The 11,622-nt window shown below is 32.9% G+C and overlaps 1 long non-coding RNA gene across 1 annotated transcript; it reads left to right on the top strand.

Moving 5' to 3' along the window:
* Positions 1 to 1,057: 1,057 nt before the first annotated feature.
* On the top strand, positions 1,058 to 3,147 carry LOC127843047 (uncharacterized). Its single transcript, XR_008032065.1, has 3 exons — positions 1,058 to 1,285; positions 1,748 to 1,838; positions 2,863 to 3,147. It is a non-coding gene; the product is annotated as an uncharacterized LOC127843047 (long non-coding RNA).
* The last annotated feature ends 8,475 nt before the right edge of the window (positions 3,148 to 11,622 follow it).

Genomic DNA, 11,622 nt, shown 5'->3' with positions numbered 1-11,622 from the left:
CATGCAGATGGATAAAAACACAAGGAAAACATGAAATACATGCATGATAATTCACAAAAGCGTTTGTTTGGAAGTGCCCAAAAGCCAAGCAGCTCTCAGGGTTGTGGGGATAAATCTATCTGTATGCAAGTACATCCATCACACAAGGAACAGGTACAAAAGGCTGAAATCTTCTGGGCCCTTAAGGTAGCTTCAAGTGGGTATCCATACAGAACATGTGATGGCACTCCTGCTCTGTTTCAAGCTATGTTTCCTGGACCTGTGTCTAAAAAATAAGTATTATGTATTCCTACTTTTGAGGGAAAAGTTCCTACTTTTTCCTACTTTTTTCCTACTTTTCTTGCAAAAGTAGTTCCTATTTTTTCCTACTTTTTGAAAAAAGGTTACTTGACAGCCTGAAGACAGAATTTTGGTACTTGGCAGTATTAAGCAAGGCAGAATATTGGACTTAGAAAACTATTGAAACAAAATTTCAAAATGGGACTTAGATAATTAAAAAAAATAGACTTCTGATTCAAGTTTCCAAATGTTTATTATGAGAAACATTTGCCCTGTACAAGAAAAACAATATTTATGTTCAGTTCAATTTATACAATAATTGCCATTCATGTATATATTACATGTCATAATATTAAAATATGTGAGTATGTAATGATAATTTACCTTTTAACACTTAAAGTACATGTAGATCTACTATAATCATAAAATATCTTTGAATTAAGAATCTTACAGTAAACTTGATATAGGGTTGAATACAAATTGAAAATTGTTTTTCAATTCCCCCTCCCCCCCCCCCCTGACTTATGAAAACTGCTTTGCTTTAATGGTAGTATATATGTATTTCCACTGGGGTTAAATGTTTAGTTTGCCTTCCTCTGACTCTATCTATGAAAAATTGTAATGTCAGTGCTTGTATACACCTCTGTAACAGTTCACTTGAAAATAATCATAAACCCCTAACAAACAAATCCTGCACCCTTGATACTTGTAATGTGAAACTGGGGCTATCTTTACTGGCTTGCTGGAATGTGTATAATCTCTTCTGATTGGTTGGGAGCCAAATTTGAACGTGTAAACATAGATCCATGCAGGACCTGAAATGTTCTTTCAAAGCAATGTTGGGACTTTTGAAGTTTTAACAATTTCCTGAAATACTTTGATGGACATTCTTAAACAATTAATTAGAATGTGGAAATCAACATTTTGTGTGTTAACAAGTCTCTAAAAGAGGAATTCAGTGAGTTATGAAGCGGCCCTTTTGGAAATGCTTTGAACTGTTAAACAGGTTTGTATTTTTTTTCTTTACATTGTTATCTTATAATGTTATGTTTAATTTAATGATATAATTTAACAGTTACAAAGATCTGTTTTGGTGGGTGATTAACATTTTAAATAAATGATGCAACCAATTATCTTTGCAGTAAGTTCACATAAAAGACATAAGTCAGTCAAAGGTATCTCTATCTTACAAAACCAACATTTAGTTGTAACAATCAATTGCCTAATCAGTGACCAAATGAAAGGGCAATGCAACCAATACTTAGATTTATTTATGAATAACTACTCTGCCACAAAATGTAAAGCATTTTTTTTTAATTACATATTTACGAAAGCTATGATTGTTATCACTTAAAAGGTGTTGCATTATTTAAGTTGTAATTTTAGTAGATCCCATATGATCACTTAATTCAGATTGGCTAAAAAAAGTAATTTTTAAATAGTAAATTGTATTTTTTTTTGCTTTCAGCGATTTTCAAAAAAGATTGTGAAGCAACTTACCCATGACAACGACCTCAGAAGTGCAGTCACAGAGTAATGGTGCTGTTATCACTTAAAAGGTGTGAAGCAAAAACTTAATATAATGGGGTTTGTAACTAAATCAACATTACAAATTCTCTTTTTATAAAACACCCTATGAAATGACCTACATCTGAAACGAGAGCGCCGATGGCGTTAAAAGCATAGGTGCAAGATACAGGGAAGAATGGCGTCACATGGTATAATGTAGTTCGATATCGCCATCCGCGAATTTCTCAAATCAATAATTTCAAACAATTACTGACTATTTAAATAGATAATCTTTCCATTTACATCAGTGTTTGAAACGCTTATGAAAAATAATTACCCAAGCCTTTCAAAATTTAAGCACGGACAGATCTGTATCAAACTATTCTTTTCACAAATGAAAATAGACGCTACCCTATTCGTCTGCGTCAAGAATTTGTCGTAAAACTTGTGGTAAGCGTTAGTTGCAGACGTGCACAACAGATTGAGTTCTGAATACAGATTTCTGAATGCAGATTTTTATAGAAACTCCTCACAGCAGTTACTTCCCTTGCTTCGCCCGGTCAGTAACTTCTAGTATAAGGGAGGCCACTGCGTAGGAGATTGAGATTTATAGTGCAGATAGAATTGTTTTACGAACGAAATTTGTTTTAGGTTATAAGAAGATTTTTTGACATAAAACGGTCTTAGAAAAATTCACTAAAAACGGTGTCAGCAATATTCTCGGAAGAAAACGTTAGAAAAACGTTTCCAAAATTTTTTTGTAAGAATGACCATATACTAAATTAAATAGATATTTCGTCTGATTTTTGATCAGGTAAGGCTTCATAATGGGCAACCGATCGATGTGGATTTTCGAAATGTGGTATATACCATAAGCATAGGTGCGTAAACGCACCTATGCTAAAAATGTCAAATTTATTTTATAATGTGAAAAGCAAAATAAAAAGAGAAGCAAGTTGGTGAACCATGTTGCGTTATTTAAGTTGTAATTTTAGTAGATCCCATATGATCATTTCATTCAGATTGACTAAACAAAATGATTAAAAAATAGTTATGTGTATTTTTTGCTTTCAGCAACCATCAAAAAAGATTGTGTAGCAACTTTCCCCTGACAACAACCACTGGCTCAGTTAAGTGCAGTCACAGAGTGATGGTACCTCACCAGGGTCAAGTTCAGGCAAATGAAGATCTCTAAAATGGATTTTCATCTCAATATAATAACTGTAATTTCTTAAAACATAAACTTACTTTATTTACTGTGTTTTTATGTCATATAACAGTGATACAATAATGTGTGTTGTATATAGGAATTTATTTCTTAACGGGATGTGTAAGAGTAAATTATTTTATTTTATTGACTGTCAGTATTTGTTACTTTCTTATATAAATATATAAACATGTCATAATATCATTAAATAAAAATGTTTAATATTTACAGTCTATATATTTTACTTTACATTTTGCTTCATTTTTCTGTACAGAATTTTTTGTGTGTACAGATTTTATTTTGTGTACAGATTTTATTTTGCACAGAATCCCATTCTCACATTTTGGTTCACCCCACATTTAATTCTGCCCAGATTTTTTTCTGCCCCTAAAAAATTCTGCTTAATTTAAATAATTCGTAAAATTTGTACAGAATTCGTTCTTTGTTTATATTGAAAAAATCTATAAATAGAAATCTGCTTCAACTCATTTTAAATGGACACCAAATATTTTCTGCACAGGTGCTATACAGATTTTGTGTATTTTATTTTGCACATAATCTGGTTACAGTCTGCCCAAACTTTTTCGTACAGGCAATCTCGTTTTACTTGTACTTGATGAAAAAATATCTTGACCCAAAGAAAATAAATAGATATGAGGGGGAAAAGTCCAAAAAATACAGCAATTATGCTAATACGAAACAGACTTACCCGGCGGACTATCTACTTTGGAAAATCACTTGCCCGCGATGATTTTAACCCGGCACGGGCAAGCAGGCGTCCGCTTAAAAAATGCCCTGGGCTTCACATTAGCCCCAACAAAATATTGAGGTATAAGACACAATATACCTAGAAACCTAGATTTATTTCATTGAACATTTTCTTATGTGAAAGCCGTATAAAGAATTAAATAGTACATGTAGCAAGTATTTTAATTGTTCTAGTAGAATTGCTATATTATCTACTCGCAATTATTAATTATATATAGAAAACAACTGTTGAACTATGTAATTGTATATTTTTAAAATAATATTTTATTTTAATAATTTCGTAAAAGACTCACAGTATTGTCAAAATAAAATGGTGTAAACTTTTGCACATATTATTTTGTTCCTCTCTTATTCAAAGTTTAAGTTCAAATGAAAATTTCTATGGAATGTGTTGTCTGTATTATTTTAAGGAGAAACAGCAATGACATTTTCTTGGATATATGATAAACAGACATGTGTTGGATATATAATAAACAGACAGAGCTATATAAATGTGAAGATAATAATAACCCTTGGAACAAATACATAGAGCCAATTGAGCACATTTTATCAACAGAGCCCGAGGTGTGATAAATTTACTTGCATTCCTTGCAGAACAAATCCTGCAGTATGAAAACATTATGTACAGTTGATAGAACATCATATTTCGGCTACATAATAACTTATTTTTGAAAAATACATTAAAGATGTATTTTTGATTTACAAAACTGATCAAATATTTAAAAAATAAATTCCATTTGCTTTTTCGTGATATTTTGAAAGTCAAAACTTTGGTTTCGTCTGTAGAAATTCAATTAAATGAACTGATCCAAACTGGCATAACTTGGTAAAGGTACTGGAAAAATGGTTAAAATGTTGATATAAAAATAGTTATACAGTTTAATATATGGAAAAAATGTTTTGTTTTAAGTTAATAAGAATAATAAGCATGTTTATTTGCTAAGAAAAATATTTAAAACTTTCTTGTGACTTTGACGGACATCCGGACGCAATCTAATTTTCTTCAGAAGCTGTGTTGAATATTTTTTTTCTAAATAAAGAATATATATGGATGGGTGGAGAATGGGATTATTGATGCAAGTACCTGCGGTTCAGTCCTCATGCTCATTATAAAGAAACGTGAAGTAGTACTTCTTGGACATTTTCAGGATGTTGATTTTTATTTAAAAAAAAAGTTTAATCAAAACATTACAGGGTCTAGTCATTTTAATAAATACGCACATTTATTAAACTAGCTACCCAAATCGTTTAAACACACCGAAAGTTATTGATGGTGACACCTCTGCAAAAACTCTAATTATTTTTAATTTCGTATCACATAATATGGGCATGATATCAACAATGGTGTTCTGAAGATTGACTTTTCTAATTGAAACTGTTTCTGCTCGGTTTTTAATTAATTTGATTTTAAAATATGCTACATTCGTCTCGTTGTTGTTAATGTCCGTCATTTCGGAAATGCAATATGAAAATCATTTGTTAAATACTCACCGATTGGCTAATAGCCTGTGGTATTGGCTGCAATAGCCAATGAAAATCGCTGACGCTTTACAAGTCGACTTGGCACAACGAAACAACCCATATTATAAACAAATTTTGAACAGCTTTCGGCAATCTCCGCAATTTTTTTTCTAGTTTTGGATGAAATACCAGGTCGGCGGGTAAAATGTAAATAAAAAAAATGAAAGTGGCTTATTTTTATTTGTCGAAAAATAGGGTCGGGTGCTCCCGTAAAACATAATAATTAAGAAAAATGCTTGCGTTAGAAGCACATAGTAGTATATATATATGAGGTAGAGCAATAACCAAGACCAGCCTAGCCAAATAACCAGAACAAAACAAAACAAAAACATTGATCATTATCTTCATACAATGATACACTAATAATTATCAAAAATAATAATTATCTATCTATCCAAATTGCAAACTTACGATATGTTCCCATAATTAGCTATTTCATTTGATTACACATTTAACATAAACATACACGAAACTTTCAATGTGTTTGTAGATTAACACTTGCTTTTCATCACCATTTCTTTGTTTACATTTTAGGGGAGTGATGCTATCTGCGTAAATGGGCATGAAAATTGTTCACATAATTGTTATTAAATATCTCGTTAAATTAACAATATATGCAGTTTTTAAAGGTTATTACTTAAAATATTATGCTTGGTGTCCTAGATATATATTTCCATGAAAGAGCGTAAAATTACTTTGATGTGTTTCGCCAAGATTTCTGGAATTGAGCCCGCTGCAGAGATGTTATATGTTGAGGCACGAACGACAACTCTGCTAGGAGAATGTCTTTCTAGATCAAATGTTTTGTGCCTTCCAAAAAGAGTTAATTTATTAAGTAAGTGCCTTATTCGTCTGCTTGCTTTAAGATTCTGATTTCATTTCCAGTCGGTTAATATTAATGCTTTTTACTGACAATGATTTAATCACGTGAAATTAAATTGCTTGGATTATTTTTAATGAATATTTTCGATGAGTGTCTCCTTATTTTTTGTTATTTAAATATACATGTATAGTAAAATCATCAATAGAGATACAATTAAAATTAGGAATAATTGTGGTAAAAGTGGAAAATTCTAAAAATGAGCAATATCTCTGTATCCCATAATTTTTAGAAATGTCTGCAAAATTATGTAATTAGATTATGCTCATTTATAATGAACCAAAAAAGTTTCCAACAGTCTTTTTACAGATACCTGAAGTGTTTCATTTTGACATCATAGAAATACACTTATAAATTCATATTGGCACTGTAACAATAAAAACTATTTTCATATTATTCTTCAAGTCTTTGTTCGTTCATTATATAAACACATGGCCAATTGTTTAGTTTTAATCAATTGGGAAATAAATATGGACTGTTGTGATAAATATATCAATCTATACTTAAATGGCCTGTGATATATGTGATTTGAAAGTATATGTTACTGTCATATGTGACTGTACATAGCACTCAAAGAACAACAATACAATGAAAAGACACAACTCATTCAAAATTAACAAATGTTTTATTTATCAATACAGTACTTGCAATGAAGAGGGTTTTTTCTCATTTTGTTGCATCACAATTCAAATAATTTGTTTATTATGTCATTAAAACTCATCAACAGGTCAACTTTTTTTTACGCCCTTCTCAATCTTAACAGTTTTCAGTTTTTCAGAACATAACTCGTAGGCACCAAAAACAATCGATGTCAAAAACAAAGAATTAACAATAACGAAAGTTGGCAAGCCAGTATAAAACATGATTTTATCGTCTGAGGCATTAACATATTTGATGGTTATTTCTGATTTTTTGCTCCATTGGCCAAAGGCCAGCGGGGCTTATATCATGGTCCTGTGTCCGTTGTGCGTCCATCCGTGTGCTAACTTTTCCTTTAAACATCTTATCCTCATAAACTACTGGTCCAATTCTGATGAAATATCCCAGGAATGTTCCTGGGGTAAACCTCTTTCAAATTTGTTCAAATTATGCCCCTGGGGTAAAATTTGACCCTGCCCCGGGGGTCACTAAATAAATAAAATCTTTTATAAGGCCTATTTTGTAAAAACTTTCAAAATCTTCTCTTCCATAACTATTGGGCATAGGGATATCAAATTCAGTATGTAGAGACATCTAATAGTCCTCTACCAAATTTGTTCAAATTATTCCCCTGGGGACAAATTTGACCCTGTTCCAGGGGTCACAACATTAAACATATGCTTATATAGGGTCTATTTTGTGAAAACTTTACAAATCTTCTCGTCCATAACCATTGGGCCTACATGTATAGGGCTACCAAATTCGGTATGTAGTGGCATCTTATTGTACTCTACCAAGTTTGTTCAAATTATGCCCCTGGGGTCAAGTTAGACCCTGCTCCGAGAGTCACAAAATTGAACATATGCTTATATAAGGCCTATTGTGGGATTTTTTTTTAAATCTTCTTGTCCATAGCCGTATGGCATAGGGCTACCAAAGTTGGTATGTAGTGACATATAATAGTTCTCTTCTTAGTTTGTTCAATATGCCCCTGGGGTCAAAAATTAAAACTGCCCCGGGGGTCACAAAATTGAATATATGCTTATAAAGGGCTTGTCCATAACCATAAGGCCTAGGGCTACCAAATTTGGTACATGTAGTGACATCTTATAGTCCTTTACCAAGTTTGTTTATATTATGCGCCTGGGGTCAAATTTGACCCAGCCCTGGGGTTGATAAAATTGAACATACGCTTATATCGAGCCTATTGTGTGAAAACTTTAAAAATCTTCTTGCCCATAAACATCGGGCCTAGGGCTGTCAAATTTGGTATGTAGTGACATCTTATAGTTGTCTACCAAGTTTGTTCAAATGTTATCCCTTGGGTCAAATTTGACCCTGCCCCGGGGTCACAAAGTTGAACATATGCTTATATAAGGTCTATTTTGTGAAAACTTAAAAAATCTTCTTGTCCATAACCATCCAGTCTAGGGCTGTCAAATTTGGTATGTAGTGACATCTAATAGTCCTCTACCAAATCTGTTCAAATTTTATCCCTGGGGCTAAATTTGATCCTGCCTCGGGGGTCACAAAATTGAACATATGCTTATATAATGCCTATTTTGTGAAAACTTAAAAAAAATTATTATCCATAACCATTAGGCCAAGGGCTACACAATTTGGTATGTAGTGACATTGTATAGTCATCTATTTAGTTTGTTGAAATTATGCCCCAGGGGTCAAATTTGACCTTGCCCTGGGGGCCACAAAATCGATTATATGCTTATATAGTGCCTATTTTGTGAACACTTTAAAAATCTTCTTTTCCTTTAAAGGGGCCTTTTCACAGATTTTGGCATTTTTTTAACTTATTCATTAAATGCTTTATATTGATAAATGTAAACATTGGATCGTAAAAGCTCCAGTAAAAAATCAAGAAAAAAAATTAAAAAAAGGAAGAGACCATTGCCCGGAGCAGGTTTCGAACCAGTGACCCCTGGAGTCCTGCCAGAGTCCTGAAGTAAAAACGCTTTAGCCTACTGAGCTATTCCGCCGTGTACACATTCACGACGTATTTTATACGTTATATAAGCAATCTTCGTAGTTTCACAAAATTTAACGACAAAAACTGAACTCTCCAAATTATTCAATCGTTTCGCGTTGCAACGCTTTATAATTTTTAGGTTTTAAAATCGTCAAAAGATGCATATAATGGCTATATTAGAGCATGGTTAATGTTCAGTATTACTGTTTCCTCACAAATATCATAACTAAAACGAAAACTTACGAATCTGAAACAACTTTTTTCAATTTTGTCAATTTACCAAAGCGTGAAAAGATCCCTTTAACCATAAGGCTGTGGCAGTTCTACCCTTATGTAAATATATTAGTGTTTAAAGGTTCGTTGAAGTCGCGTTGTGTATTTTTTTGTTTTGACTTAAATGTTCCAGTTTCGTTTAACTACTCATCAGTTTGTGAAAGAAAGCAACAAGTCTTTTTATAGCATATATAGTCTTTTTTTCTTGTTTAAAATGTTTGTGTATGTGGTATTGTAAATGTATATTATTCTTATGTGTATTGTAAATGCATGTAATTCTTATTAAGAAATTGAACAAGATCAGAACAAGAAAGAAACAAAATACTCCAACACAAATATAATCCGTCCAGAAAGTAAATGTCCGTCTCTCCTGCACTTACCGTAAAGCCGTAAAATTATAATGTTTACTGTGCGAGTTGCTATCAATAATGGCTCGATTTGTTTTAAAAATACCCCTCTTTTATACTTATGCTTATATAAATGCTTATATAAACGGTCATGTTCCAGAAAAGGTGATCTCAGCAGGTAAACAAAACTTTCCATCTCCCTGTCAAATTGGAGTATTTTTTCCTAACCCCAGTAAACAAGCAGTTCGTGACCATTTTAACATCAGTCTGACCGCCAAATAACCATAGCTTAAGAGCATCCCTACAAGTATGATAGTTCGAATTGAGTTCAGTCAGCTTACTAGGACAAAAGTGTTACAAGGCATAGGGCTACCAAATTCGGTATGTAGTGACATCTAATAGTTCTCTACCAAGTTTGTTCAAATTATGCCCCTGGGGTGAAATTTGACCCTGCGCGGGGGGTCACAAAACTGAACATACACTAATGGGGCCTTTTTTGTGAAAACTTTAAAAATCTTCTTGTCCAAAACAATTGGGCCTAGGGCTACCAAATTTGGTATGTATAGACATCTAATAAACTTCTTACCCATTTGTTCAAATAATGCCTCTGGGTCAACTTTGACCCTGCACCTGAGGATCACAAAATTGAATAAACGCTTATAAAGCGCCTATTTTGTGAAATCTTTAAAAAAATCTTCTTGTAAAAAACCATTCAGACTATTGCTATCAAATTTGGTATGCAGTAACATCATTCTTATAGTCCTCTTATACCAAGTTTGTTCAAATTATGCCTTTTGGGTCAAATTTGACCCTCGGGTCACAAAATTGAACATTATATACAATCATATCTTGCTTATTTTGTGAAAACATAAAAAATATTCTTGTCCTTAACTCTAGGACCTAGGACATTTTGTATGTAGTGAGATATAAAAGTCCTCTACAAAGTTTGCTCAAATTATGCCCCTGAAGTTAAATTTGACCCAGCAGGGCTCAACATTAATCGAAAAACCAACTTGCCCTGCCAGGCAAGTACTTAGAAAATCTACTTGCCCTGAACCTAGAGCCACTTGTTCAAACATGAAATATCACATTAACTGTAAACCTCATATTTTTTTATAAAGATTAAAGTGATACACCATAAAACCTTATTTTCACATGCCAAGAATATTTGTTTCAGCCTTTTCTTCAGCAGTGGAGTGACACAATGCTATCATGGCCCTCTTGCTTGTTATTTGTGGATATTTCATGCTCGTCAGGAGATGCCTGCCCACCGACACTTCCAGAGCTGCCATCATCGACACTGGTGTCATCAGCATGCGACCTGGCATACATGAAATACATAAATCTTATATACATGTACAGGCTTTTTCCGCCCTATGCCACGGGTCCGAAATTCGGCCCCATTCCCAATGCAAATCTGGTTGTTTTTTTTCCCAATAGATAAAAAAATTCCAAAAAATATTTAAGTTAACCTGATCCGGTGTAGAAAATAGAAAGTGTTGCATAATTAAATTATCTGTTGCCTTGATTTTGTTTTAAAAACTGGAAAATATGTTAATGATTATTTAAGACTTTCCTTATTTTCCTCAAAATCTGGCGCTTCGCACGATTTTTTTCACCTCAAAAAAGGCCAGGCCTTTTCCCCAAATTCAGATTAAAAAATCTGGACTTATCTCACATGTTCATAATACTTTGTAAAATTTTAATAATAAGTTATCAAAATAGTTGTTATTTTCCAGTTAATGGCTTCTTTGAAATATAAGAAACACTATTTACATGCGATAATTTTTCCCAATTGAGCCAATTTTGCGAATAATTTTTTTCCCAAAATGGGGGTTTTCACGACGTGTAATTCCCAAAATTCCAGTGTGGCGTATTCCCAAAATGGAGCGGAAAAAGCCTGATGTATACAGTATTTATTTATTTATTTATATATTGTATCGTTTAATAATCTTGTTGTGGCATTGTAGATATGGTGCCTGCCTAGCCATTGGGAGGCCACAGGTTTGATCCCTACTTGGGGAGGGTTCTCATGATCTTTACAAAAACACTGTACTGGTTCTTCCCAGAAAACAGACTTGAGAGTATCTCATTAAGCCTAAGGCTTTGGATGCAGTCTAGCTAAAATGAATAAGTTTATTATTATACATACATTAATCTAAATGTTTATTTGAATGGTTTTCAATCAACTTAATATTAATTTCCTAATCCTACC

This window comes from Dreissena polymorpha, chromosome 8, assembly GCF_020536995.1.
Source record: "Dreissena polymorpha isolate Duluth1 chromosome 8, UMN_Dpol_1.0, whole genome shotgun sequence".
In the NCBI taxonomy this organism is placed as follows: domain Eukaryota; kingdom Metazoa; phylum Mollusca; class Bivalvia; order Myida; family Dreissenidae; genus Dreissena; species Dreissena polymorpha.
The sequence above is the reverse complement of the archived record's forward strand: the minus strand, read 5'-3'. Positions and strand labels throughout refer to the sequence as shown.